Source organism: Cnephaeus nilssonii (assembly GCF_951640355.1).
Source record: "Cnephaeus nilssonii genome assembly, chromosome: 1".
NCBI classification, from domain to species: domain Eukaryota; kingdom Metazoa; phylum Chordata; class Mammalia; order Chiroptera; family Vespertilionidae; genus Cnephaeus; species Cnephaeus nilssonii.
The window spans coordinates 93,001,443-93,029,118 of NC_137072.1; the positions used below are offsets into that span (position 1 = coordinate 93,001,443).

Consider the following 27,676-nt stretch of genomic DNA (forward strand, 5'->3'; position numbering starts at 1 on the left):
AACCCAAAGTAAAAACCACATCTACCACTGCTCACTACAGATACTTGTCTGGTATTGGGATTAGAGGTTGCCTACGTTTTCCCATAGCTCCTTGTACCTCTTACAAATTACATTGCATCCCTTAATCTAGGTCCTTATGGTTGCATCCACAGCACTATATCTGGCAGCATTGTAGTTTCTTAGGAAATATCTGTTGACTGGCCCTAGCCGGTTTGGCTCAGTAGATAGAGCGTCTGCTGGTTCGATTCTGATCAAGGGCACGTACCTTGGTTGCAGGCTCCTCCAAGGGCCCGGGCCCTGGTCAGGGCTCATGCAGGAGGCAACCCATCGATGTGTTCCTCTCACATTGATGTTTCTCTCTGTCTTTCCCTCTCTCTTCCACTCTCCCTAAAAATCAATGGAAAAATATCCTCGGGTGAGGATTAACAAAAAATAAAAATAAAAACAAATATTTGACTGAATACATAGTGCCTTAAACATTTCTATACTGTTTTTATATTTGGTTTCATCAGTTGACAATCCCATGAAGTTGACTGATAGTCTCATCCCAGTTTTACAAATGAGGGAACAAAGGTTAAAGAGAATAAGTTAATTGTCCCAGAAAGCCTTGAGTCATAAGTAGCAGAACTGGGACCATAACTTCTGTATGTACTAATTTCTTCATCCTTTGTTCTTTTTAGAACAGTCTTTAAAACATTAATAAGCATAAATTTTCACTCTCGGCCCTCCAGTTGAAATTCTCTTTATTTGAGAATATGACAGGGGAGGTTACTGTGTGAAACCTTTTCTCAGTTGCCATAATGTCTTCATCATCAGCCACAAACTTTGTTGGGTGCCACTTTGGGTTATTCATTAATAGATTCTTTTCAGTTGCCTGTGATGGGTACCTAAGATAGAGTCTTTTTGGGGGGGGGGGGGAAGGAGACAAACAAGCCCTCATTATTTCATATAATTTATACCTTCTCCCAAACATTTTAAAATGTAAACTTGTTGATACTGTGAATTTACATTTTAAAAATAAAATTTTAAAAGTGGTTAGAGGAATGTTCTCCAACATTTTCTTGCCAGGATCTCCTGGTCATTTTGAGATAGGAATTTCAGCAGTCTTGAATTGGCTTGGCTGATATTCCTGGCATCAGGCACAAGAAGGAGAAACTTTCCCTGTGGCATTAGAATAGAATAAATAAGATGCTGGCCAAACATTTAAGGTTTTCACACAGTGGCAACATCTGGGCACACATTTTCCCAAAGGCATTCACTGAAGCTAAAAACTAAACAACACACAGCCAAGTGTTAAGCAAGAAAGGATTTCAAAATCTGTGAATCCAGTTTAATTATAGCCTTTGTGTACTAGTCTCTATTAAGAAAGAGAATTTGGTGATGTCCGTACGATTTTACCCAATTTGATTAGTAGGTCAGACTTCATTCTACTAGACTGTTAGATTTAAACATACTGCCATTACCTTAGACTACAAAGAGTTATTTGATCAATACTCACCACAAAGCTTTAATTTCATTGTGTAATAGCAACAAGAACCTAGTTCCTTGTCCCCGCCGTGGATATTAATCTTTGACATTAGAACTGAGGCATCGATGGGAATAAACTGACAATACAGTCTTTCCTTCTGGATCCAGCCATGGAAATATACAGGATGGGGCAACCGTAGGTTTACAGGTATTTGTATGGAAAAATAATACGGTAATTAATAAATAATGATACAAGAATAACCTCTGGGTTTCACGTACAACTGTAGACCTATTTTTGCCCCACCCTGAATGGTGGGGATGCAAAGAGCAGTTTTGGGTGGAAAAAACACATTTTCTTCTCTGCTCCAATGCCCGACTTCTCCGATGGGGTGGGACAGAGCCATTGTATTTGTTCTGGCTCTTCCAAAGCGAGATCACATCATCCCTCGACGCGGCTTTTTTATTAGCAGCGTCACAGTTCATGCCTTTGTTGTCCTGCTGCACAGTAGCAAGGGTGGCGAGACGTGAGCTGGATAAAGGCCTTTCAGGGAGCGCTTCTGTCCTCTTCTCTCCCCTGTTTTTCAGGCTGTTCGCCTTTTGTGATACTCTTAGGTCTCTGATTAGCGTGGCCTGGACACTGTAGGTAGATGTTAAGAAAGAAGTGGAGGTGAGCAATATTTCAGATTAAGAATTTAGAAGAAAAGAGAAAAACCTGCTTACTCTCTACGTCACATCTGACATAAGATAGGAAGCAGTTGGATTATTTTATTTTAGATCTTAGAGAGTCTTGTTTTCTTAATTTTTGAAATCATTGGTGTCTCTCCCCAAAGACGTGGGTCACTCTGGAAGGGAGAGGCCCGGATGGCGTTCATCACTTATTTCCAGCCCCAGGGTGGGCATGCACCCCACCGCTCTCTCAGAGGCCTTGGGTGCAAGTGTCGTCTGGTTGAAAATCTGTCGTCCTGCCCTGAGTGGTGGGAATGTGCTGTTGTCAACAGAGCAAGTACTGGGACCAGAGAGCTGTCCGTGTGACGGGCAGTTTCCGTTCAGGACACCTGCTCCCCGAGCACACTGCAGCCATTGTTTCTCTACCAGCGTGTGCTGGGTCGGCTGTGTTAGCCTGCGGTTGAGTCTTGGCTTTTTCCCCCGCATGCATTTCGTTTTCAGTGGGACACATTTCTGTCTTGTTCTTCTGGTTTTGCTGGTATGAATTTGACATGTGCAGGTGGTTCATACAAACTGGTCTTGAAGAGTGCTGAGACATTGGGTGGTGGGGAGCGCGCTTGGTCAGCGCGGAGGCAGGTGACGTGGACTCTCGTCCCGCTCAGGAAAGACAGTGGACCTTTCCGGGTGGCAGTGTCCTCACTGGTAAACCCAGGGGTTGCGTTTCTCAGTGTCCTGGACTGCCAAGTCCCCGGGGGTTAAGATTCCACCCCTGTGTTTGGTGTTTTCTGAGATGCTGAGTATCAGAAATGGATGTGGCGGTATTTATTCACCGAGGGCCATGCCCCTGTGAAATTGTCAGCAACAGGGGGAGGTGCTCTTATTGGATGCATTGGTCAGAGAGGGAAATACCAGGGCCTTTTGTTTCTTTGTGGCAAATTTACAGAATAACAGATAAAAATGTCTTACTTCTGAGAAAGGACTGTTGTTAGCCCTGGAAGTGTTATTAGGCACTTGGTTGTTGAACTTTTAAATTAAGAATTACTGCGTTAAGTAATGAAGACTTGTTAATTCATTAGCCCTTCTTGTTCAGATAAGAGGAAGCCTACAGATCAGGCTAATAGAGTATCACACCCCATTTCTGATTTGTACTCCCATAGTGTTAGATAAAAATCTCATTAAAAATATTCTAGCCCTAACCGGTTTGGCTCAGTAGATAGAGCGACAGCCTGCGGACTCAAGGGTCCCAGGTTCGACTCCGGTCAAGGGCATGTACCCAGTGGGGAGTGTGCAGGAGACAGCTGATCAATGTTTCTCTCTCATCAATGTTTCTAATTCTCTATTCCTCTCCCTTCCTCTCTGTAAAAAATCAATAAAATATATTTAAAAATATATTTAAAAAAATATATATATTCTAATAATTATAGAAAATTTGGAAAACACCAAGAAGGAAATACAAATATCTCCTAATTCCATTACCCAGAAATATCTATTGTTCAAACTGCGATGCCTTTACATTATATATACCCAGTTTTAGAACAAAATTGGGATAGAACCATAAATACATAACTTGGTATCTTTTTTCTTGCTGAGTTTTTTTTTTTTAACTTATTTTTGAGACTAAGGTTTCAAATGAAGGTAGAGATTAATGTAATATTATGCTTGGCACACTTATGACAGGGTCTGTTTTGACTTACAGAAATAGAATTATGGACCCAGTATCTGAAAATAACATTTGTCTGGTTCCTTTTTGAATAGGCTTTCAATATTTAACATGTATAGATGTTGTCATAACTATTACTATAATTAACAAGTGAAGACTTCCTAATCAATTAGCTTTTAATTGTTCACTAATTGCTTTTATAAGACCCCCCTCATTTTATTCTTCTGCACCAGAATTGCTAGCTGCAACATCAGTGAGCAGACATTATTTTAACACTGTTTTTCTGGATGCCATGATTCTTCACATTGAAGCATGGTAGCTAGTGTGGGCTTGGCCACAGGTTAGGCTTGAAGTAGGATAGTTAAAAGATTTCCTTTTGCTCGAATATGTTATACACTTGGTAATATTTATGAACCACATGTTGAATATTGGTTTTATGTATCATTTTCCTCTATTAGGAAATGAAAGGTGATTAGTTTCCCCTTTGGATTATTTTAGCCCATAAAATTTTCTGCTGCATCCTTCATTTTGCATTGAAAATACATTCTAAATTCTGAGCCACATTGGAATTTTTTCATGACCTTTCCTTTACGTGTCTTTTGGTGGTGCCCTTTGAAGGCCTGAAATGTTTTTTATATTTGATTGAGATTAAATCTGGGTTTCATTTTACCTAAAAAAAACACACATATTGAGCAAGTTGATTTTCTGTTCAAGTTCCTAAGGGGAATGATTCCAGCCTTCTGTGTCCCAAGAATTCGACTGAGCCCTGCCAGAACATTCCTGTGGTTTTCCACAGGGCAGAGCTGTGTGCTCATGAAATTTTAGTTGTAGCTTGTGTTTTCTGTGGTTAATTAAAACAGCTGGCTTTTAAATTTTCCACAAACAGAGCACAAGCGTTTGGCCAAGCCTTTTCAATAATGATTAAATACTTTAATCTTCCCCTCACAATAGCCCAAGCTTTTCTCTAGGACACTTATAAGCTGTTGTCTCTGCTCATTAATGATTTTAAACATTTAGATGTTTGGGGTTATCCTGCCAAGTCCATAGGAGAGAGAAAGAGGAAGGGAGGAAGGGAAGAAGGTAGAGAGGGAGGGAGGAGGGAGGGAGGGGGAGAAGGAGGGAGAGAAAAAGAGAGAGGGAGAATGAATCTCCTTTCTTCTAGTCTTCTAATGGCTTCCGGCCTTTGCCCCTCCAGGTTGGAGCTGCTGTGGGTGAGCTGCTGCGGTCCATAGCCAAGCATGCTGTGGTCGGATCTGCCCAGCTGTGGAACAGAAACATTTGCTGGATGGAAAATCCATAAAAGAAAGCTGCTGTGAGAGGCCGAGACAGACCATAACTTAAGCGAGATCAGGTTGGTATAAGGTAACAGAGGCTGGACAGCGCGGCTTGTGTCAGATGCGGAAAATTTGTTTTGTTAATTTCACAAAGTGTTTTTGGGGCGACCCCGAATAATCATTCCAGTTATGTGAGAGCATCAGATAAGTGGCAGATGCTGTACCCTGATAGACTTCTGTGTACAGGGCATTGTTGTCTTCCTTCTTCCTTCCCCCCACCCCCCATCTTCCTCTTCTAGAGGAGAGAGGAAGATCTCAAGCCCAACTATGTGACAAGCCACTCATAACAACCCGGTGATTGTGGCTTTATTTCGGAGAGAAAGCGGTGACCCTGAGAAGCAGGACTGGCACTGGCCCTTTCAGAGACGTGCCCCCATTTGGGTGTTCACACTGTGAAGGGTGATCATGGGGGCCTGCCATTTTAGGGGGTCATTTCTGTCTGTGCTCCTCCAGTTTGCTTGGCAAGTTTTTAGTTTTGTCTCCCCCAAAACAAAAGCTGGCAACACATTTGGTTTCAGCAGAGTGCTTTGGGCGTTAAGATACTCATGTAGGACAAAGGAGAAGAAATCCCCTCAAGTAACAAGAATGTAAAGACGGGCAAAATGAAGTGGACCGCGAGCGCGACACTGCACAACAACCTCATCTCACAATAAGATGGAAAATAATTCATTGTGAGAAAGAGGATTGTGTTACAGGGATGGGCACTGTGAACCTTTCTATCGGATGTTCAGTGGGAAACGCAGCATTAGACATAATACCCAGCTGATAAATACTCACTGGAAGGGAGCCGGTCAGCAGTCTGGAGAACCGGTGAAGTACTGAGCTTCTGTTGACTTTGCCCACCCAGCATCCTTTCCTCCTCCAACAAATTTCCCAGGTTTCCCTGGGCAGACACCCTTGCTTTGTTTTTAGCCTGTGGAGTTAGAGGAGGTGAGCTCAGTGTCTCTGCTGTGGGCATTTGACATAGCCTGGCTAGTCAGGGTCACCAGGATCAGTTTATGGAGGAGCCCCAGTATTTTCAGTGAAACTATTGCAAAGACATGTTTCCTTTTTGTGGGTTTGTGAAGCTGGAGCTGCTGGTTACTCTCTGCTACCACTTAAGGAAAGCCTCCTGAGAATGAGGTCAACACAGGAAATCAGAGCAGGGAGATGGAGGAAACAAGATGAGGAGGGAAGGGGGTCACACCCACACCCACCCACCCACACACACACACACACACACACACACCACACATACACACAAAAACACACACACACAAAACATACACACAACACGCAAAACACACACATGCAATACACATAACACACACGCATAACATACACACCACACAACACATACACCACACACCACACACAGCATACACACAGTACACACACAACACACACACACACAACATATATACAACACACATATGACACATACAAAACATACACACACAACACACACACAAAATTTATGGTCCCAGATTCTGCATCACCTAAAGCCAGCAAATCCATTTTCACTTTCCTGGCCGGTCAGCCTCTTAGTCTGAGTTAGTGTCCATCACTTACATCTGCAAACTTTTTGACGGGTAATGCCCTTTAGGATGGGGTCTTAGCGTGAAATGACTGTGGCAGTCCCTGTACTCAGGGGCTCACAGAGAGGGTGGGCTAGATCAGTATTTGGCTAGCTGGCAGTGAAAAATGTATCAGTAGAGGTAAGGACTTAAGTTTTGTGGGAGTCGAAAAGGTGGAATTATAAATTCTGCTGGGTAGTGGAGACACTAGCAGAGAGAGCTATTATTTAACAAAGGAGAAATAGGATTTTTGTTTTCAGGAACATTTTAAAAAATGCACTTAATTCAATTACTTGCTTTTTGAATCAGAAAGAAAGGGAGGCTTTCCAGAGGCTATCGTTAAAATAAATTGCAGATAAGAAAGATAATTTCAGAGCTTGCTAGGAGTAGAATCTTGGTATTTACTGTAAACACAGTTGTTTCAGGGCAGCCAAATGAGAGGTTATCAGAGAACTGTCCAGAGTTTATTTTAACACCGCAGGGTGACAGTTATTCTTCTTATGAAAACCTCAGCTGGCTTTCTGTTCCAGGCAGAATTTCAAGTGTGTCATGAATTTTAAAGATTTATTTTCTCTTCTTAATATTAGACTTTATTGTTTTATTTTTTTTATAATGGATATGGTTTGCTTTTTAAAAAAATCATAGACTTTATTTTGGGGAGGGCAGTTTTAATTTACAGAAAAATTGAGCAGAAAGTACAGAGTTCCAACCACCCCTAAGTTTTTCCTATTATTAACATCTTGCATGAGTGTGGTGTATTTGTTAAAACTGATGAGCCAAGATTGACACATTATGATTAACTAAAGTCCATAGTCTACATGAGGTTCACTCTTTGTGTTGTACATTTCATGGGCTTTGACTAATAATTAATGACATATATCTACCATAACAGCATCACACACAATACTTTCACTGCCCTGAAAATCCCATGTTCTAACTATTCATTCATCCCTCCCCACCTCCCTCTGAAGTTTTGGCAACTACTGATCTTTTTACTGTCTCCATAGTTTTGCCTTTTCCAGAATGTCATATGGAATCATACAGTATGTAGCCTTTCAGATTGGCTTCTTTCACTTTGCAATGTGCATTTAAGATTCCTCCATGTCTTGACCGTTTTTTAAATCCTCATCCGAGGATATTTTTGCATTGATTTTTAGAGAGAGTGGAAGGGAGAGGGAGAGACAGAGAGAGAAACATTGATGTGAGAGAGACACATCAATTGGTTGCCTCCTGTGTATGCCCGGACCAGGGCCGGGGATTGAGCCTGCAACTGGGATACATGCCCTTGACCAGAATCAAACCCAGGACCCTTCAGTCCACAGATTGATGCTCTATCCACTGAGCCAAACCAGCTAGGGCTTGACAGTTCTTTTTAATGATAATATTCTATTGTCTCGATGTACTACAGTTTATTTATTCCTTTACCTACTGAAGGGCATCTTGATGGCTTCCAAGTTTTAGTATTTATGAATGAAGCTGCTATAAACATCATGTGCAGGTTTTTGTGTGGACATAAGTTTTCAACTTCTTTAGTAAACACCAAGGAGCATGATTGCTGGATTGTATCGAAGAGTATGTTTAGTTTTGTAGGAAACTGCCAAACTGTTTTTCAAAGTGTTTGTACCATTTTGCATTTCCATCAGCAGTGAGTTTCTCCACATCCTCCCCAGCATTTGGTGTTGTCAGTGTTTTGCATTTTACCCATTCTAATATGCGTATAGTGGTATCTCATCGTTGTTCTCATTTGCAATTCTCTAGTGATGTATGGTGTTGAGCATCTTTTCATATGCTGTTTACCATCAGTATATCTTCTTTGGTGAGGTATCTGTTCAGATCTTTTGCCCATTTTTTAAATTGGATTGTTTATTTTCTAATTGTTGAGTTTTAAGAGTTCTTTGTATTTGGGTACCAGTCCTTTATCAAATATGTCTTTTGCAAATATTTTTTTTTCCAGTTCTATGGCTTGTCTTTTCATTCTCTTGACAATTTCTTTCTCATAGAAGAAAATTTTAATTTTAATGAAGTCTAGCTTGTCAATTATTTCTTTCATGGATCATTGGTTTTGTATCTGAAAAGCTATTGCCAACCCAAGGTCCTCTAGGTTTTCTCCTATCTTATTGTCTTGGAGTTTTATAGTTTTACATTTTACTTTTAGGTTTATAATATCTTTTGAGTTAATATTTGTGAAAGGTTTAAGGTCTTTGTGTGTGTGTATATATATATATGTATGTGGATGCCTAGTTATTTCAGCACCATTTATTGAAATTACTATCCTTTCTTCATTGAATGAATGGCCTTTGCTCCTTAGTCAAAGGTCAATTGACTGTATTTGTGTTGGTCTCTCTGTTCTGTTCCATTGATCTGTTTGTCTATTGTTTCACCAATACCACTCTCTTGGTTATTGTAGCTTATAGTAAATCTTCAGGTCAGATAGTGTTAGTCCTCTGTTCTTTTCCTTCAATATTGTATTGGCTGTTCTGGGCTTTTTGCCTCTCCATGTGAACTTTTGAATCAGTTTAATAACATCCACAAAAGAACTTGCTTTGAAATTGTGTTGCGTCTATAGGTAAAGTTGGGAAGAACTAGCATCTTGGTAATATTGAGTCTTCCTATTAATGGAATAACTATTTCTTTAGATCTTCTTTGATTATTTCATCAGAGTTTTGTAGTTTCCCTCATGTGGATCTTGTACATATTTGTTAGATTTATATCTAAATTTTTCATTTATTTTGGTGCTAATATAAATAATATTGTGTTTTTAATTTCAAATACCAATTGTTTATTACTGGTATATAAGGAAGCAAGTGACTTGTGTGTCATTAACTTGTATTCTGCAAGCTTACTATAATTGCATATTGGTCTCAGGAGTATTTTTGTTAATTCTTTGAAAGTTTCTATATAAATAACCATATTATCTGCAAACAAAGACAGCTTTATTTCTTCCTTCCCAATTCATATGCCTTTGATTTTCTTGTCTTATCTCACTAGCAAGTACTTCCAATGTGATGTTCCATGGGAATGGTGAGAGGTGATGTCTGTTCCTTGACCTTGATCCTTAGTGGGAAAGCATCTACTTTCTCACTATCAAGTATAATGATAGCTGTAAGTTTTTTGTAAATTTTTAAAATTAAGTTGAGGAAGGTATTATATTCCTAGTTTATTGAGAGTTTTTGTCACAGTGGATGTTGGATTTTTATCAGATGCTTTTTCTGCATCTGTTGATATGATCATATGGTTTTTGGTTTTTAGCTTATTAAGGTGAAAGATTATATTAATTCATTTTTTAATGTTGCACCAGCCTTTTGATAAGGATTGTATTGAATCTCTAGATCAACTTGAGGAGTATTTCCATCTTAACCAATATTAAAAGTTCCAATCCATGAACATGGAATGTGTTGTGTGTTTATATTGATTTAGTTCTTTAATTTCCTTCCACAGTGTTTTTTGTTTGTTTGTTTTTAGGGAACAAAATTTCTTATTACATTTATTCCTAAGTGTTTTCCTTTTTGATGCCTTTATAAATGGAATAATTTTAAAAATTTTATTTTCAGAGTATTCATTGCTAGTGTATAGAAATACAATTGATTTTTGTATATTGATCCTGTTTTCTTCTACCTCGTTGAACTTTTTTTTATCAGTATTGGTAAGCAGTTTTCTTTATTGTGTATGTGACTTCCTTAGGATTTTCTACATACCAGATTATATCACCGTGACTAGAGATAGTTCTATTTCTTGTGCACTCTGGTTGTTATCTTTAGTTTTTACAGTGATGTGAAAACTTTACTATCATATGAGAAATAAGAAGTAATGTGCTTTGGAGTTTCTAATGAAATCATCCTATTATGTAGCTTTTTGAAAAGGACAAAAGATGGTAATTATGAAATTTATCCTCTCATAATTAAGCTAGTTATTCAATCAGTGAGCTTCTTAGCCACTCTTGTCTTCTTTGGGGAAATGCTATTAAAACCCTTTGCATATTTTTATTTTAGGTTATTTGTCTTATTGGATATATGTAGTTGTACATATTTTCTCCCAGTCTCTGGCTTGTTTTTTTGCTTTCTTCATGGTGTCCTTAGAGGCTCAAAAGTTTTTAATTGTAATCAAGTTCAATATATCATATTTTCTTTCAAAGCTTATGATTTTTGTTTCTAAAAACTCTTGGGCTAACACCAGAGGTCACAAAGATTTTTCTCCGTTGTTTCTTTCTAGCCCTACATTTAGTTCCACGATCTATTTTGGATTTTTTGTATATGGTGTGAGGGTCAGGTATACTTTTTATTTCCTTCTGCTCTTTTCTTTCTTTGCATATGGATATCCAATTGTCCCAACACCATTTGCTGAAAAGACTATCCTTTACTTATTGACTTATTTGGTACCTTTGTAGAAAATTAATTGACCATAAATATAAGGGTTTATTTCTGGACTCTCCGTTCTGCTCTTTATGCTAGTAGCTCACTTTAGTTAGTTTTTTACGATGCAGTTTTTCTATGAAAAAAGTTGCTTCAAGAAATGGGCTTAAGTTGAAATATATTTCTCTTTTTAGAAAAATTAAACTATTACTGTATTTTTGCTACTTTTTCTCTCCCTTCCTGTTTGAGTAACTGTGTTAAAGGTACTCTAATGTCTGCTTATTTCCCTGTGGATAACTGTGGGAATCGGAAGTGGTAGATGAGAATTCAAGTCAATCTACATGCATTTTCTAGATTATTACATCCATTATTTAAAGCAAAAGTACTTCTTTTCTGATTTCACTTTTATGTTTATTCCAGAAAACAAAGTAAGCGAACAAACAAAACAGAAACAAATTCATAGATACAGAGAACAAACTGATGCCTGCCAGATGGGAGGGGCATTGGGGAGTAGGTGAAGGGATTAAGAAATATAAATTGACAGTCACAATATGGTCATGGGATGTAAAGTACAGTATTAGGAATATAGTCCATATTGTAATAACTATGTATAGTGCCAGGTGGGTGTAAGACTTATCTGGGTGATCACTTCGTAAGATATATAAATGTCTAACCACTATGCTATACACTTGAAACTAATATATAATATCCAATGTCAACTGTAATTGAAAAATTAAAATTTTTTAAAAAAGTAATTTTCTCATAAAAGTGATAAGCATTTTTATGCCATTATCCATTTGAATAAAACAGATTAAATTAAAAAAAATTATTACCTCTTCTTAACCATTGCCAATAACTACTGACAAGGACTTACAAGTTTGGTATTATTTCAAGAATATCAAGAATTTTCACTAATGGTTATATGAGTTGAGTCTTTTATACAGAAAAGGCTACATTTCACAAAACTATTCATTTATTACATGGAAAATATCAATTAAAATGCCTTGGGTTTGGGGAATATAGAATGGTTTTATGTTTTATGAAAATTGGGTAGTTTTCATGATATAATTAAAATGCTAGCTGTATTTTTATACTTAGCTTTGTTATATTTTTCTTTGTATTAGTATGGTTCTCAATAGACTACTGTGTTGATATGAATATAATTATATGGGAAATGTGGAGACTAACTTTATATCTCTTCTTTACTTATAACTGTAAAAATTATGAATGCATTAAGATTGAAAAGGAGTAAAAAAAGTCATTGCTTTATTGCAGCAATTTTCAACTGGTGTGTTGCAAAAAGCACACTGGTGTGATGCAAGAATTTTCAAAACATGTAATACCTATGCAATGATTAGTCAGGAGCATGGATCTTATTTCCCTTAGATTGTGAAATTAAAAAAAAAAATGACCACAGCCAACACAACAATAGCCATTTGGTGTGAATGAATCAACATTATATCAATTTTTTTTGTCAGATTGGCAAAAAATAAAACATATTTTTTGATATGCTGCAGAATTCCAGTAATTATTTTATGTGTGCCATGAGATGAAAAGGGTTGAAAATCGCTGCTTTATTGAGATGTTTGGACTCTAGTTGGCCATTTTCTTTCATTTTGTTTTCTAGTACAGTTGTAATTTTGTTTGAGGACTAACTTATTTTTAATGTGAAAATATATAAATTTGGTGTTGAATGAAATTCAGAGACACTTCCCTGCTCCTCATATAGGTAAAAGCTGATTTCTTCCACTAGGTTTTTAATTAAAATCACAGTATCAGATTTAAAATACGTTTTTTTGCAGATCTGTTAGTAGGTCAAGCCATGCCTCCCAGCTCTCTGAGGGCTCAGTTCTCCAGAATGGCTTACCTGCTTCTCCTCTTTCATTGTAATCTTCTCATTTCAACGTGGGTAGAGCAGCTAGATGGGAACTGACATGTTTGTTACCTGGCCCCAGTGCGTTTCTTGGCAGTCAGTCCTTTGGCTGATTTATCAGTTGTTGGCTGATAGTATCACTTCATAAAAATGCATCTATAGAGAGCAACGTGGAGTTATTCTTTTTTTTATTCTTCATTTAAAAGAAAAAAAAAGCCATAGATGAGCTTTCATTTATATCTCTAGGATCCTGGAAGTGGGTATCAGGAATCTTTTAACCCAGTCACTCCTACTAATCTTTTCTTCCTCTTTGGTGCCCTTTCAGAAATCTCTGTGACCTATTCTCAGAATGATGAATGACCCTCTGAGGAATGTAGTATAATGTTCTAGGAGAATTGGGTCTTGTTGTTTTTCTTAGGAAGCTGAAACAGAATATGGCTGGGTGACGGTAACTTTTTAACTGCCCTTTACTTTGAGTCGAGTGCTGTGCTGACTGAAATCAGGGGTTCAGAATGATTGAGCCGGGGAAGTTTGAGTTGTGGTACAATTACATTTATGAAGGCTTTAGCCTGTTTATAATTATTTGGTTGCAGATGAAGAAAAATCACCACATCAACGTAGTCACATTCGGGAGCCAATGCAAGATGAATAAAGAGGGTTTCTGTAACTTGCTTTCATTAGGAGAAACCATTTTTGTGTAAATCTGTAATAAGGGTGTTTATGATAAATACTAGTGCACCGGTGGGGTCCCTCGGTCTGGCCTGCGGGGAATCTGGCTGAAACTGGCTCTCCGACATCCCCTGAGGGGTCCCGGATTGCGAGAGGGTGGTTCTCGGGTGACGCACTCCAGAATCGGCCTCCCTTTTCTCTGGTTCCGGGTGCGTCACCCAAGAACCGCAGCTGCCAAGTCACCTCAGCTCAGCAGCTCCTGTGTTGAGCATCTGCCCCCTGGTGGTCATTGCACATCATAGCTAGCGGTCGGATGGTCAAACAATCGGACGGTCTCTTAGGCTTTTATATGTAGAGATATTAATAGAGTTCAGAATCTTATGTGTTTTGATTTTTTTGCTTGTCTTTATATTTTTACGAGAGGCCCGGTGCACGAAATTCATGCATGGGGTGTGTGTGTCCCTCAGCCCAGCCTGCACCCTCTCCAATCTGGGACCCCAGTGGGATCGGGCCTAAACGGGCAGCCGGACATCCCTCTCACAATCCAGGACTGCTGGCTCCCAACTGCTTGACTGCCTGCCTTCCTGATTGCCCCTAACCGCTTCTGCCTGCCAGCCTGATCACCCCCTAACCACTCCCCTGCCAGCCTGATTGATGCCTAACTGCTCCCCTGCCAGCCTGTTTGTCCCTAACTGCCCTCCCCTGCAGGCCTAGTCACCCCTAACTGCCCTCCCTTGCAGGCCTGGGTCCCTCCCAACTGCCCTCCCTTGCAGGCCTGGTCCCTCCCAACTGCCCTTCCCTGCTGGCCATCTTGTGGTGTCCATCTTGTGTCCACATGGGGGCAGCCATCTTGTGTGTTGGAGTGATGGTCAATCTGCATATTACTCTTTTATTAGATAGGATAGAGGCCTGGTGCACGGGAGGGGACTGGCTGGTTTGTCCTGAAGGATGTCCCGGATCAGGGTAGGGGTTCCCTTGGGGCGTGGGGCAGCCTGGGCAAGGGGCCTGTGGTGGTTTGCAGGCCGGCCACGCCCCCTGGCGACCCAAGCGGAGATCCTGGTATCTGGGGTTTATTTATCTTCTACAATTGAAACGTTTTAGCCTAGAGCGGAGCCAAGCCTTCTGCTTGCTCCGTGGCAGCAGCCATTTCTGTTGGGATTTATGTTTCTTCTATAATTGAAACTTTGTAGCCTTGAGTGGAGTCCTAGGCCAGCAATGGCAGGCGGAAAGCTTGGCTTCCTCCAGTCCGGGGAAACCCCAGCCTCCCTCCTGCTCTCTGTGGCTGTAGCCATCTTGGTTGGGTTTATTTGCATATTTGCTCCTGATTGGCTGGTGGGCATGGCTTGTGGGTGTGGCGGAGTGATGGTTAATTTGCATATTACTCTTTTATTAGATAGGATGTTAAATAACCTGTGACATTTTAGGTTTCATTTAAAAGCCTTCAAAGATACTGCACTCGAATGACATAGTCAATTGTCATTTATTTTAATGTAGCTCTTGGTATAAAAACAAGTGATAGTTTCTCAGTTCAACAATGACCTACTAGTATAATGAACAAAACATTTAATTTGATTCTATTTCACAAATAAGATCTGTATTTATGACGTGACTGTTCAGAATTTCTGAAGTTTCCAAATTGATTATTATCTGCTCAAAAAAGGATTGATCCTCAGCTTCACTTATTAACAAAAATAGTCTATTGGATGTTTTTACATAGACAATGTCCAAGCCCAGTAATGTATTTAAAACATGAATGTCAGCATTAGTCTAGCTTGTGTTAGGAAGTTTCTCAGTGCAGTGTGCTAGCGCACCCTTTTTGGCAGGCGTCCTCAAACTACGGCCCGCGGGCCACATGCGGGTGTTTTTGCCGTTTTGTTTTTTTACTTCAAAATAAGATATGTGCAGTGTGCATAGGAATTTGTTCATAGTTGTTTTTTTTTAAACTATAGTCCCGCCCTCCAAAGGTCTGAGGGACAGTGAACTGGCCCCCTGTTTAAAAAGTTTGAGGACCCCTGAGATAGATAATAGCCAAAGCATGAACAAACTATCTGCAACCTTAAGTCTTCAAGGAAATCACCCTGGTGAAACCAAGCACAGAATAGTTACTAAGATGCTAACATCTGTCCTAAAAGAGCCTCGAATGATGACTGCGGGAAAAACTGTTTTTCTTTCATTCCTAAAAAGCAGGGGGTCCTCAAACTTTTTAAACAGGGGGCCAGTTCACTGTCCCTCAGACCGTTGGAGGGCCGGACTATAGTTTAAAAAAAAACTATGAACCAATTCCTATGCACACTGCACATATCTTATTTTGAAGTAAAAAAGCAAAACGGCAAAAACACCCGCATGTGGCCCGCGGGCCGTAGTTTGAGGACGCCTGATCTAGTTAAAGCGTGACAGTGCCTAGGAAAGTAAAAGGGTAATTAATGACTTCACCCAAGACTTATCACAGAAATAAAAAAATCTGGAATTCCAGTCATGACTTCAGGCCCTCGAGGATTCTAAAATTATACTCAAAATGACCACTGATCTTGAGCAGGCATTTATTTACGAGTGATAAGAGATGTTGGATAAATTTTACTTAGTTCAGTGCAATTCCATTAAATGCCAAGTTAACTTGTTAATGGTATCCTCTGTGGAAGTCTAGTTTGGTAGTTGCTAGAGGGAATAAAATGTGCTATCCTGGGGAGAGACAGCCAGAATACAAGCTCTTTTGGGAGAGCCCAGATTTTATTGAGCATGTCCCATGTGCTAAGTACTTAAGCACTTTCTCAGTCTTTGATGGGGAAGCGGGGGAAGGAACTTTATTTGATCTTCACATCAATCCTATGATAGAGAGAGTATTACCCTGTTTTAAAGATAAAGAAGCTGGGGATTGGCAAGACCAAATGATTTTATCCAAGTCTCACATCTACTAATTTAGATTTAAATCTGAACTTTTTCTCAAAACATTAGGTGCCAGTATAAATGACAGCAATGCCTATGAAACGGTTGACCTATAGAAAACTTTCTCTCTATATCTTTCTTTATATCTTTTACTCTTCTTTTAACTTAATGAGACAATAAAGGCCCAAAGTAATAGATAAATAGAATGCTTTGGAATTTTCAAGGAGTGAGTGCAATGTGAGTGTAGATTAATCTGGAGAAGTGGCATTTTTTTTTTTTTTATAAGTAAGTAGGAGGTAGGAGGCTGTCAATGAATGGAAGATTTTAAGCCCTTTTACCTGAGGAAAATACCTAATCAGACCCTCAGAGGTGGAAATAATAATGCAGGGTATGTTTGGGAATCTGTCCCAAGGTGTTTTTTTTTTTTAATGTATCTTTATTCTTGAAAGTATTACAGATGCCCCTTTGTTTTTGTTTGTTTGTTTTCCCCTATCGATCCCCTCCACCCTGCACCCGGCCCTCCCAGGCCTTCACCACTCTATTTTCTGTGTCCATGGGTTATGCATATATGTATACAAGTTCCCTGGTTAATCACTCCCCTCCCACTCCCCCACCCCCACCCCTCTGAAATGCATCTGTCCCAGGTTTTACAGCCAAGCTTTGTAGCCCAGCCTTGCCTCTATCAGCTTGCTGTGTTATCCGGAGCTATCTGGTTGCTGGGGGAAGCAGACTCTCCTAAGCAGCTACTTAGAGAAGGAAGGAAGAACGTCATTCCTTCTGGGACGTTCCTGACTGCATCCCCACTCTGCATTCCTTGTTTGGGTTTTGAGCTTTTTCCACACTGTCTGCTTTGAGGGGCTCCCGAGGATTTGACAATGGGGAGAGTCCAAAGGTGTTCAACTCTCTGATGGTATGTGACTGCCATCTATCTACTGCTTTCCTAGTATTTTCGACTGCTAGTATTCTTAGGTAAGTACTGCTGTGATCTAAATGAATGTGTCCTCCCAAATTCTTACGTCGGAATCTTAACTCTCAAAGATGAGATAAAGAAGTGGTGACAGGGAGGTACTTCAGTCATAAGGGTGGAGCCCTCATGAATGGGATCAGTGCCTTATACAAGAGCCTCCAGAGAGATAGATCCCTAGCCCCTTCCGCCAGCTGAGCGCACAGGGAAATGGTCAGCCATGGAGCAGGAAAAGGGGCCTCGCCAGAAGGTGACCATGCTGGCACCTCAGCCTTGGATTTCCAGCTTCCAGAACTGTGAGCAATAAGTTTCTATCGTTCAGAAGCCACCCAGCCTGTGGTATTGTGTCATAGCAGCTAAATGAACTAAGGTAAGTACCCAGCAGAAGATAATCCCCCTCCCCCCCCATCTTTTCCTGCAGTTGTCTTAGACAAAGAACGTAAAAACAAGTAAAAGGTCAGCGGCACAGAACCCTCGACAGAGCTGTGATGGCCACCCTCCAGCTTTGCTCTGCGATGTTTCTGGTTGGTTCATAGAGTCTGTGTTGTCTAGAAGAGCTTGACATGGTCTGGGATGGGTTGGTTGTCTGGCCTGCTGTGCTGCAGCTTTCGACAAAGCAGGTCATTTGTGATACCGTTTTTTTCTGGCGTATAAGACGACTTTTTAACCCAGGAAAATCTTCTATACGCCCAGTCGTCTTATACGCCGGAAAATACGGTACTTACAACACATGTAGAAAAAGGACTACCATCTGTAATTATTTGTCTTCTAAAATAGACACCATTGGAGAGCAACTAGGCAATGTATTTCAAAACATAAATCATAAATAAGTTCACTTAAAACCAGCAATTTCATAATTAGGTTCACTTAAAACCATGCCAAGATATTTTACAAATTACATATAGCATCTTTGTAAAGAATGAAGTAGCTCTGTATGTGTGTTGATTTGGAATTGTTATACACACACATACACTTATATGTGTATGTGCATGTATCTATATAAAATGAAAAATGTTTTGTAGACCCACATGAATACCATTCCCTTTTGTATAATTTTAAAAAAGCTAGTATATACATATTTTTTCCTAGAAAAGATATGAACTTTTATATATTGAAAAACTTTCCTTCTTTTTCTTTTCTGCATGATTTGAGTTTTCTAGCTATGGTCGTGTATGTATTTTTCTTTTTTCCTTTTAGAAAAGAATCAGGAGCTAGCCAGGTAGTATGATCATGAGTCATTTTGCTTCATTATGTTTTAATATTGTTTCTAAAACCCTAGTAAGTATTTTTTAAAAATGTAATTTTTTGAAAACTGTGTTTATTGGTCAGTCCTTCTTATCCTCTTGGCATGCAGAAGAAGTAGGTAATTTTTGTGGGAAAAGTGGTAAAGTATGTGCTGGGCCAGCGACTGTTCCCTTGAAAGCGTATTAGTTAAAACACTGAGTTGAGACAAAGAAAGGAAAAAAGACAGCTGTTTACCAAATGTGATTTGAAGGACAAAGAATCCCATCTTGCTGAAGTGTGTCTGAAAGTGTACCTTTATGCTCAGTCTGTTTGCTTTAAATATGAGCTTTGGTCTGAACTGTATTTGCTTTTCAGGCTGTAAGGCCGGGGGTAGCCTTGGAAGTCTCCACAATCTGATTGCTAATCAGGAAGGCTGTTTGCTAAGAAAGACCTGCCTGTTTGGACTAGAAGTAATGACTGATGTACAGATAAAGGCAGTGGGCCTTTTAAATATCTTCTGATTCCTCTGCCCAGATTTCACTTTCCTCTTAATTAAAACCTAGATGCCGGTTGTAGGTCAAAGGAGATGCCTGCCCTAAACTCTTCCAGTAGCAATAACTGCTTAACTCTGCAACTCTTGATGGGCTTGTCTGGAAACTGTCGTAGTCATTTCTCTGTGGTGTGATTTACCTCCGTAGCCTTAGTTTGAACCCTGAAATTTAATAATCCTAAATAATAAAAGGCTAATATGCAAATTGTACCCTCGGGAGTTCGACTGACTGGGAGTTCAACCTCTCGCTATGATGTGCGCTGACCACCAGGAGGCAGCGTGGAATGAAGGAAGGCCCTGGCCGGCAGCAGCAGCTGGGGGAGGGGGGGCAGGGGGGTGAAGGGAGGGAGGGGGGAGAAGGAAGACCCCGATGGGCCCTGATCACCAGCCAAGCCTAGGGACCCTACCAGTGCACGTATTTTGTGCACCGGGCCTCTAGTAGATAAGAAAATGATGACAGTTTTTCTTTCGAATGTAGGCAATGGTGGTCTGGAATATAAACTTATTATGGCATCTCTTATCTATACATATTTCAATACATTATAATTACTGTTTCATTTAAAAAATAAAGCCAAATTGTTTTTTCTAATTAAAAAAAAATTTTAAATAACTTTTTTCTTCAAATGGTTTGATTGATGGATAGACCATCAGAATTAGTAATATTTATTTTTGTGTTGTCTTCCTTTTTTTCTTTACAGCTTATGTACTAATATCTGACCTTACACTTAGTCATGGCAGGAATTATACCCCCCATACTTTAAGGTATTTGAACCTTAGGGAGATTAAGATGACATTGTCCAAAATACACATATGTGTATATATTTGTATGTGTACATAATTGATTATTTAAGTTTATAATACAGAAAAGGCTGAAACACTACCACTGTCATTGGGTATCATGCATGACAAGAACCGAGGACACAGGTCGGGGAGGGCTTCAGAGCAGGTCTGTGCTCCCACCCGCTGTGAGCAGGTGATGTGTGATGGGAGTGCCATTCTGAACACCACCCTGTGGTGGTTTGTAGGATGAAGAGAGGAGAGAATTGATGGGGAGGAGAACAAATTGGAGCCTTTCGCAGAAACGAAGGAATGACGAGAAGGGTCTGAGCTGGGGCTTATCACTATCAATGAAAGGAGGAAATGTAGACATGTTTCCAAGGTCCAGTCTGTCACAAAACCTAATGGACTTGACCTTTAGAACATATCTGTTGTTGCCACCTTGACCTGAGCCACTGTTCTGTCTCACCTGGACTATTCCAAAGACCTCCTAACAACTTCCCTTAATTCTCTTCGTGCCTTCCCACACTCTATTCTCACGAGAGAGGTTCTGTAAAGTCTTGGCACTCTTCTGCTCAAAACTTGCAAAGACTTCTCTGTCCTCACAATAAAAGATGAAGTCCCTGGGATTGCCCAAAAGTCTTCATACGATGTCCCGCTTGTCTCGCTGACCGTATCTCCTCATATTCTCCCCCAGCTAACTCCACTCCCCCTGCCCTGGCCTTTGAACACACTGAGCTTATTTCTGCCTCAGGGACTTCACATTTGGTCTTTCTTCCTCCTGTATGCTATTCCCCAGATATCCACAGGGCTAACCTCTTCTCTTCTTTAATCTTTGATCAGATGTTACCCTCTCTGAAACCTGCCCTACCTACCCAGATGACATATTGAAAGCTGCAGACCTATGTTTTAAGTTACTACGTCTCTCTGCTCACTATAATACAAATTCCAATAGGCAGTGGTAAGTGTGTCTGTGTGTGTGTTCAGTGATATATCCCCATAGTGCCAGTGAAGGTTGGGTGCTTTATAAGAAGTTGTTGCATGAATGAGTAAGTAGTTTTCAAGAAGCACTCAAGTATATATTACAAGTAAGCCACTGAGAATAAAAAAGAAAAAGAAGCCCTGGCCGGTTTGGCTCAGTGGGTAGAGCATCAGCCTGCGGACTCAAGGGTCCCAGGTTGGATTCCGGTCAAGGGCATGTACCTTGGTTGCGGGCACATCCCCAGTAGGGGGTGTGCAGGAGGCAGCTGATTGATGCTTCTCTTTCATCGATGTTTCTCTCTATCCCTCTCCCTTCCTCTCTGTAAAAAATCAATAAAATATATTAAAAATAAAAAATAAAAGAAAAAGGACACGGGGCCCTGCCCTCAGAGCGCATGGTTTTTTTTGGAGACAGCCAGAAAACAAAGTGTAATGATTTAAGACAGTATGTCTAACCTTCTGTGCAAACCAAGCACAGGGGCAAGTAATTCTTCCTTTCTACATCAGGCTCGGACTGTGGATTTGGGCTTTCCGAGGCCCACAGGTGGGGGAGAGGGGATGACGTTTCAGGGGGAGGAAGTCGTGCGAATGAGCTTATGGAGGCAGGGGCGTGCATGGAGGAATTCAAAGACAGATGGGGGGGGGGTGTGAAGCCAGGAGGGTGTGGATGATGGGGAATGACGGAAGACAGACTAGAAATGGGAAGTGGGGCCAGAATGAGAGGGCCCAGGAATGTCATACACAGGAGTGTTTCCTTCCCATATTTCTTGAGCTCCTACTGTGTGTCAGGTCCTGTGCTGGGAGCTAGGGGTTTAACAGTGAGCCGTTCATTATTCCTGCTGTGTGGGTTTCATCTTCTAGAGAGGATGTTGAGAAGAAAAATGACCTGGGTTGTGGTGGTTGGAATGGAGAGGCCAGAAGAGACTGGGGAAGGGTTCCAGGGTCTAGTGAAGGATAAGGCGTGTGTTGGAGAAAATGCGGGGTGTAAATGTTGAGAACTTTCTTCTTGAATTATTTCTTGATCGGGTTTCTGGGACACCCTTCATTTGGATATTTAAAACATCTAGAGTCTGAAAGCAAAGTGCTGCTATTCTCTGCTGTGAATCTAAGGTCAAACACATCTTTCAAGTTAATGATACCTCTTCTGAGTAATACCAAGAAGAGATCTTCAGATAGCTTATTTTCATGTATTGCTAAATATGTAACAGAGATGAGACTATTATTAAAACTGAGCGAACTTAAAGTCTTCTGCCTTAAGTTATGAAAGAACACGTTTTGGCCCCGCCATCTCCCAGCCTGACCTTTGCAGCAAATTTTACGGCTCCTGGGGGCAGATGACTCTGAATCCTAGCAGCGCCTGAAATCACAATAGTTCTCATTCCAGAGCCCACACGACAGGGTGTGTTTAAAAGTACTTGAAAGCAAAGTGTAAGCAACACAGTGTACACTTCATCATAAAACATTGTGCTGGAATCTGCCTTGCCCCAAAACGAGGGAAGACATCCTCTTCTCTCTGCCTGAGCTTTTGTTACAGTCCCCCTTTCCGATAAGGGAAGGCGCAGGACACATTTTTTTTTTCACTAGGGTGGAAGATGAGAGTCTTAGATGAAGAAACAGATGCTTTCAGAATTTGTTTGAAAATGGTCAAAATCCGGGTGGAAAGACAGTCCTGAAAGAGTGATTAGTAATGTTTATTCATCCAGCATATTATTCTTTACCAAGTACAGTTATTCCACGCTTAATTGTAGCTACCCAGCAGATTGATTGACTAGATGTATTTTGTCTATAGAAAAAAAAAACACCACCCTTAGAAATTATTTAAACCAGGGGTCAGCCAGCTACAGCATGAAGCCAAATCCAGCCTGCTGCCTGTTTTTTGTATGGCCTTTGAGCCTGGAATGCTTTTCACATTTTTAGTTGGGAAAAAAATCAAAAGGAAAATAATACTTCAGGGTGCTTGAATATTATGTGAAATTCATATTTCAGTGTCCATAAACAAAGTGTTATTGGAGCACAGCTGTGCTCTTCATTTGGGTGCTGTGTGTGGCTGCTCTCCTGTTACGGCAGCGGAGGTGAGCAATTGTGACAGATTCTATGGCCTTCAAAGTGGAACTTCCGTCTGGCCCTTTACAGAAAACCTTTGCTGCCCTGGTTTAAACAATTGTTCAAGTTTATTCGTGTTTTCTGTTTGTCTCCTGTGTACTTTGCTGGTGTGGAGGTGCAGTGTGGAAAATCTTCATGTAGGATGGCACATCGTTCCACAGCCTCCTCTTTTAATTTAAACAGAATCCCTTCCGTAGCATCTTCGAAAGCTGGCCACTGAGCATCTTGGTCCCAGGAAATGAAGCTGTAGTCCTTCAGGAAGCCGATCGGCAGTTCTTCCATTTATTCAACAAATGTGTAGTGAGCGCAGACTGTATGCCATGCCCTGTTCTAGGCAGTGGGCACGAGCCGTGATCCTAACGGACAAGGTCCCTACTTTCTGGGACCATGCATTCTCCTGAGAGAAAATGGACCATAACCAATAAACGTACCAGTGTAATAAGCACAGTGGAGGGAAATCAAGGGAAGAGAGAGCTGGAAGCTCATCAGAACCATTCGGGAGATGCACATCAAAACCACAATGGAGGCCGGAAGTGGTTCTCCCCTCCTGCCAGAGGGCCATGGAGTTGGTGGCGCAGTAACGTCTGAGGTGTGAGCATTGCGGGGCCGGCGGCCACGGAGGCCGTGCTAAACGAGCTGGTGTCTGTGGATGACCCTGCTGGAGTGTGGAAAGACATTTCAGTCTGAGAAGGCAGCAGGCTCGGTGTCAAGAGCATGCAGTTTGCGTGTGCCTGGTGCTTGGTGCGAAGCAAGCGCAATGCTGACATCCGTAAAGGCGTTGCACTGCGGGAGGAGCTGTTGCTCAAAGGGAGCAAAGAGGAGCAGCGGGATTATGTCGTCTCCCGGGCTGTGGGGAACTGCCGGCTCCCGGAATATGAAAAGGCCCTGAGTGTGTGCGAGGGCTGCTGCAGACAGAGCCCCGAACTAGGCCAAAGAACTGCAACGGCTCATTGACAAGGCCAGGAAGAAAGATGGACCGGGGGGCATGGCCATTGTTGGAGGCGTGGCCCTGGGTGTGGCGGGACTGGCTGGACTCATCGGGTTTGCTGTATCCAAGTCCAAATCCTGAATGAGACTGCACCTCTGCCTCTGCCCAGGGATACAGGGAGCCCATGCAGAGCACTCAGAGAGGGGCCCATCCGTTCTCGCTGTGTCCCTTTCTTCTCCTGCACCCTGTCCTCTCTGGCCTCACCCTCCTCTCCCCTGAGATCTGTCCTCTAGCCCCAGATCGTGTGCTTTAGGATGAGTGTAAATAAGATTGGGCTTTGACTTGGGGGGAAAAAAACACACCACAATGGTGTTTCCCCTCTCACCTGTTAGAATGGCTGGCACCAAGAAGACAAGAGATAAGTGTAGGCGGGATGTGGAGAAAAGGGAACCCTTGTGCACTGCTAGTAGGAATGTAAGTTTTTGCAGCCACTATGGAAAACCATATGGAGTTTCCTCAAAAAATTAAAAATAGAAATATGTGATCCAGAAATTCCACTTCTGGGTATTTTTCTGAAAACACACACACACACACACACACGAAAGAAAGAAAGAAAGAAAAACACTAACTTGAAAAGATACATGCACCTCCTTGTTCATTGCAGCTTTATCAACACACTAGTCAAGATACGGAAACAACCTGTCTGATGAATGGATAAAGAAGTGAGATGCACGCACGCGCGCACACACACACACACACACACACAGACACAGACATAAATATAATGGAATATTATTCAGCCATGAGCAAGAAGGAAATCCTATCTTTACAACAACACGGGTAAACTTTGAGGGCATTAAGTCAGACAGAGGAAGACAAATACTGCATAGTATCACGTATATGTGGAATCTTAAAAAAAAAGGCAAACTCATAGAAGCACAGTATAAAAGTGGTGCCAGGGGCTGAGGTAGGGAGAATAGGGAGAGGTTTGTAAAAGGGTACAAACTTAGCCGTAAGATGAATAAGGCCTAAAGATCTAATGTAAAGCATGGTGACTATAGTTGATAACACTAGGTGGGAGGAATCCTTTCACAATGTATACCTATATCAAATCACTACGATGTGCACTTTATTTAATTGAAAGTATTGGGATGATATTGGTTAATAAAATTATAGGTTTCAGGTATACAATTGTATAATACATGATGTACATGTTTAATATCACTATTTTTATATGTCAGCTATATCTCAATAAGGCTGGGGGGGAAAGACCACTTAATCTACAAGTATATTTCTACTACTGTGTAATTTATTACAGATGATGACATTTTGAGGATTAAAACAAAAAAAAAAACAAACCCACAAAACAAAAAGCGTGTCAGGACAGCAGTCCAAACAGCTTTAAAAGGTTCTGAAATATTGTAGACGGACTCTTCTTTGACATAAGTGATGTCGGGCTGTCATAAAAAAAGGGATCCACCAGTGCTAATTACAGGACACGATCTCGTTAGGTGAGGATGCGAAGGCTTTAGGTCTGCATAGTAGTTCGGACCCCATCAGGACACAGGGGGCACATTCAGATCGGGATCGGGCAGGGTGTAGGGACCACAAGGAAGCTCAGTGCCCTGGGGCTTAGAGCAGCCGAGCTCCTTCCGCTCTGGACCTGGGGGGTGAGGGAGGGCCGGCTACAGGGAGACAGAGAGCTGCGTGTAGTGGCCACCTGACGGGACTGGTGACCTGAGAGGACCCCGCATGGCCTGTTCTCCCTCCTCCTGCTCTCCTGCAGGCACCCTCCGGTGAGAGCCTCTCCACTGGCTAAACCCAACCATGAGCCAGAGGACAAGGGCGCCTGCTGTTAAATGCTCAGCCACCTGGAGCAAAGAACAGGGTGGAAAAGCAAAGGGGCAAGTGGAACCAGATCTGAGGAGGACCTAAGACACTTTTTATGAGTTCTGAAGCCTACCCTCCCCCACATCAGCCCCACCCCCAGGCGCAGCACACATGAGCACCCATAAGTGTGTACACATACCACATGTGCATGTGCACACACACACACACACACACACACACGTTCCTTCTGGTATTCTGTGATGAGGGCAGAGGAGCAGTTCATTAACTGTGAAATTGGAGGACATTTCTAATGATTTCAGTTTGATTCTACAATATATGCCTTTGGATAGACAAGAAAAGGTTTGGATCGCTCTACACACCTCATCTCCCATTTCTGATAAAAAAAATTTTCAAAGCACGTGTGTTATTGATGGTAGAATTAAACATTTTATTATTTTTAAAAAGCCTCTTTTATAGTTGGACACAGAAGGAAAAATACAGTGAAGCAGAACTTAAACCCTTGATGAACTATATTCAGTTTTAGTTATTCTGGTTGAAAACAAACAAAGCAAGCATTGAATGTTAGCCTCTTTGATCCCAGTGGTTTTAGTTTTCCACGGTTGGACCTGGTAGAACTTTGAAGACACAGAGGTACTATTCAGTAAACTGCTTCTTTCAGCAGCTTCTGTGATGTCCTGGCACAGGGCGGGCGGCCTTCGGTTTCCCTCCAGGCAGGAGCAGTGAACTCTGAATCAGTCCCTCTCTGTGTGAAGTCAGCAGCTTTATATTTCATACCGGGGGGCCGAGAAGAATTTTTTTTAATGATTTGATCTTTTAAAAATATTTGACTTTCCGCCCTGGCTGGTTTGGCTCAATGGACAGAGCGTTGGCCTGCGGACTGAGGGCGCATGCCTGGGTTGCAGGCTCGATCCCCAGCGTGGGGGGCGTGCAGGAGGCAGCTGATCAATGATTCTTTCTCATCATTGACGATTCTCTCTCATCACTGACGTTTCTCGCTCCCTCTCTTCCTCTCTGAAATCAATAAAAATCTTTTAAAAAATTGACTTTCCATCTGATTTAGCTTCTGAGAATCAAAGGTTCTCATAACAAAATGGTCCATGTGGCCAGTACGTCCACAGAAAGAGAAACACGGATTTTAGGGAGAGGGTGGTTCCTGTCACAGGAACCCAAGCGATATGGACGGTCAGACTCATTTTCCTCTCCCCGTTTTCTGGAATCTGGATGTAAACCAGGACCTGTGGCACATTCCCCAAATGTTCTTGGCCCCAAATTGGAAGCCGAGCTGAGGACTCAGGAGGAAAACAGAACACTTTATCTTTCCTATTTATGGTTATCAGCCATGTTGTAAAACAGAACCATAATTTATTTTGCTTCAAGGTCAAGGAAAAACAGTCACCTTGAATTTCCCATTCGTTTTCCGGAACCAGAACAGGGTATATTTTTGTTTCACAGCTTCTGCCGATGGGTAAGCTTTGTGGCACAGGATCATTCACGTATTCATGTGGGCATGGGCTGTGGGGTTTGGGGAGCACCCCCGTGGGAGGCATTGTGTTAACATGCAGGGGCTGTAAGAATGAGTGGGGACGTGCCCTAGTCCTGAGTTGGTTTCTATAATTCTGCTCAGAGAGAGGGGGGGGGGAGGGGAGGGGAGGGGAGGGGAGGGGAGGGGAGGGGAGGGGAGGGGAGGGGAGGGGAGGGGAGGGGAGGAGAGTGGGAAATTACAATGGGAGAGAACTCCCGTCTTCCTGGTTGGAGAGAACAAAAGCACTGAGCCAAGTCTGGAGGGATCCTGAGTGGAGTCAAGTCAGCAGTGGTGGATGTGAATGAGTTCTGACTTCAAT

At 41.5% G+C, this 27,676-nt stretch overlaps 1 protein-coding gene and 1 pseudogene across 10 annotated transcripts in view; both read left to right on the top strand.

The window, feature by feature from the left end:
* The window catches only part of APBB2 (amyloid beta precursor protein binding family B member 2), a 336,993-nt gene that overhangs the window by 64,211 nt on the left and 245,106 nt on the right, over positions 1-27,676 (top strand). For 8 of the 9 annotated variants that reach the window (XM_079777652.1, XM_079777646.1, XM_079777651.1 and 5 more), the window contains exon 2: positions 4,989-5,144. The gene's annotated coding sequence lies outside the window, so the exon portion shown is untranslated. Of the gene's footprint in view, positions 1-3,747; positions 4,874-4,988; positions 5,145-27,676 lie in introns of those variants that run through there. The other variant, XM_079777648.1, reaches the window with a different exon arrangement.
* LOC307094875 (mitochondrial fission 1 protein-like) lies at positions 17,642-27,279 on the top strand (annotated as a pseudogene). The gene is made up of 2 exons: positions 17,642-17,717; positions 23,646-27,279. The product of its transcript is annotated as a mitochondrial fission 1 protein-like (transcript).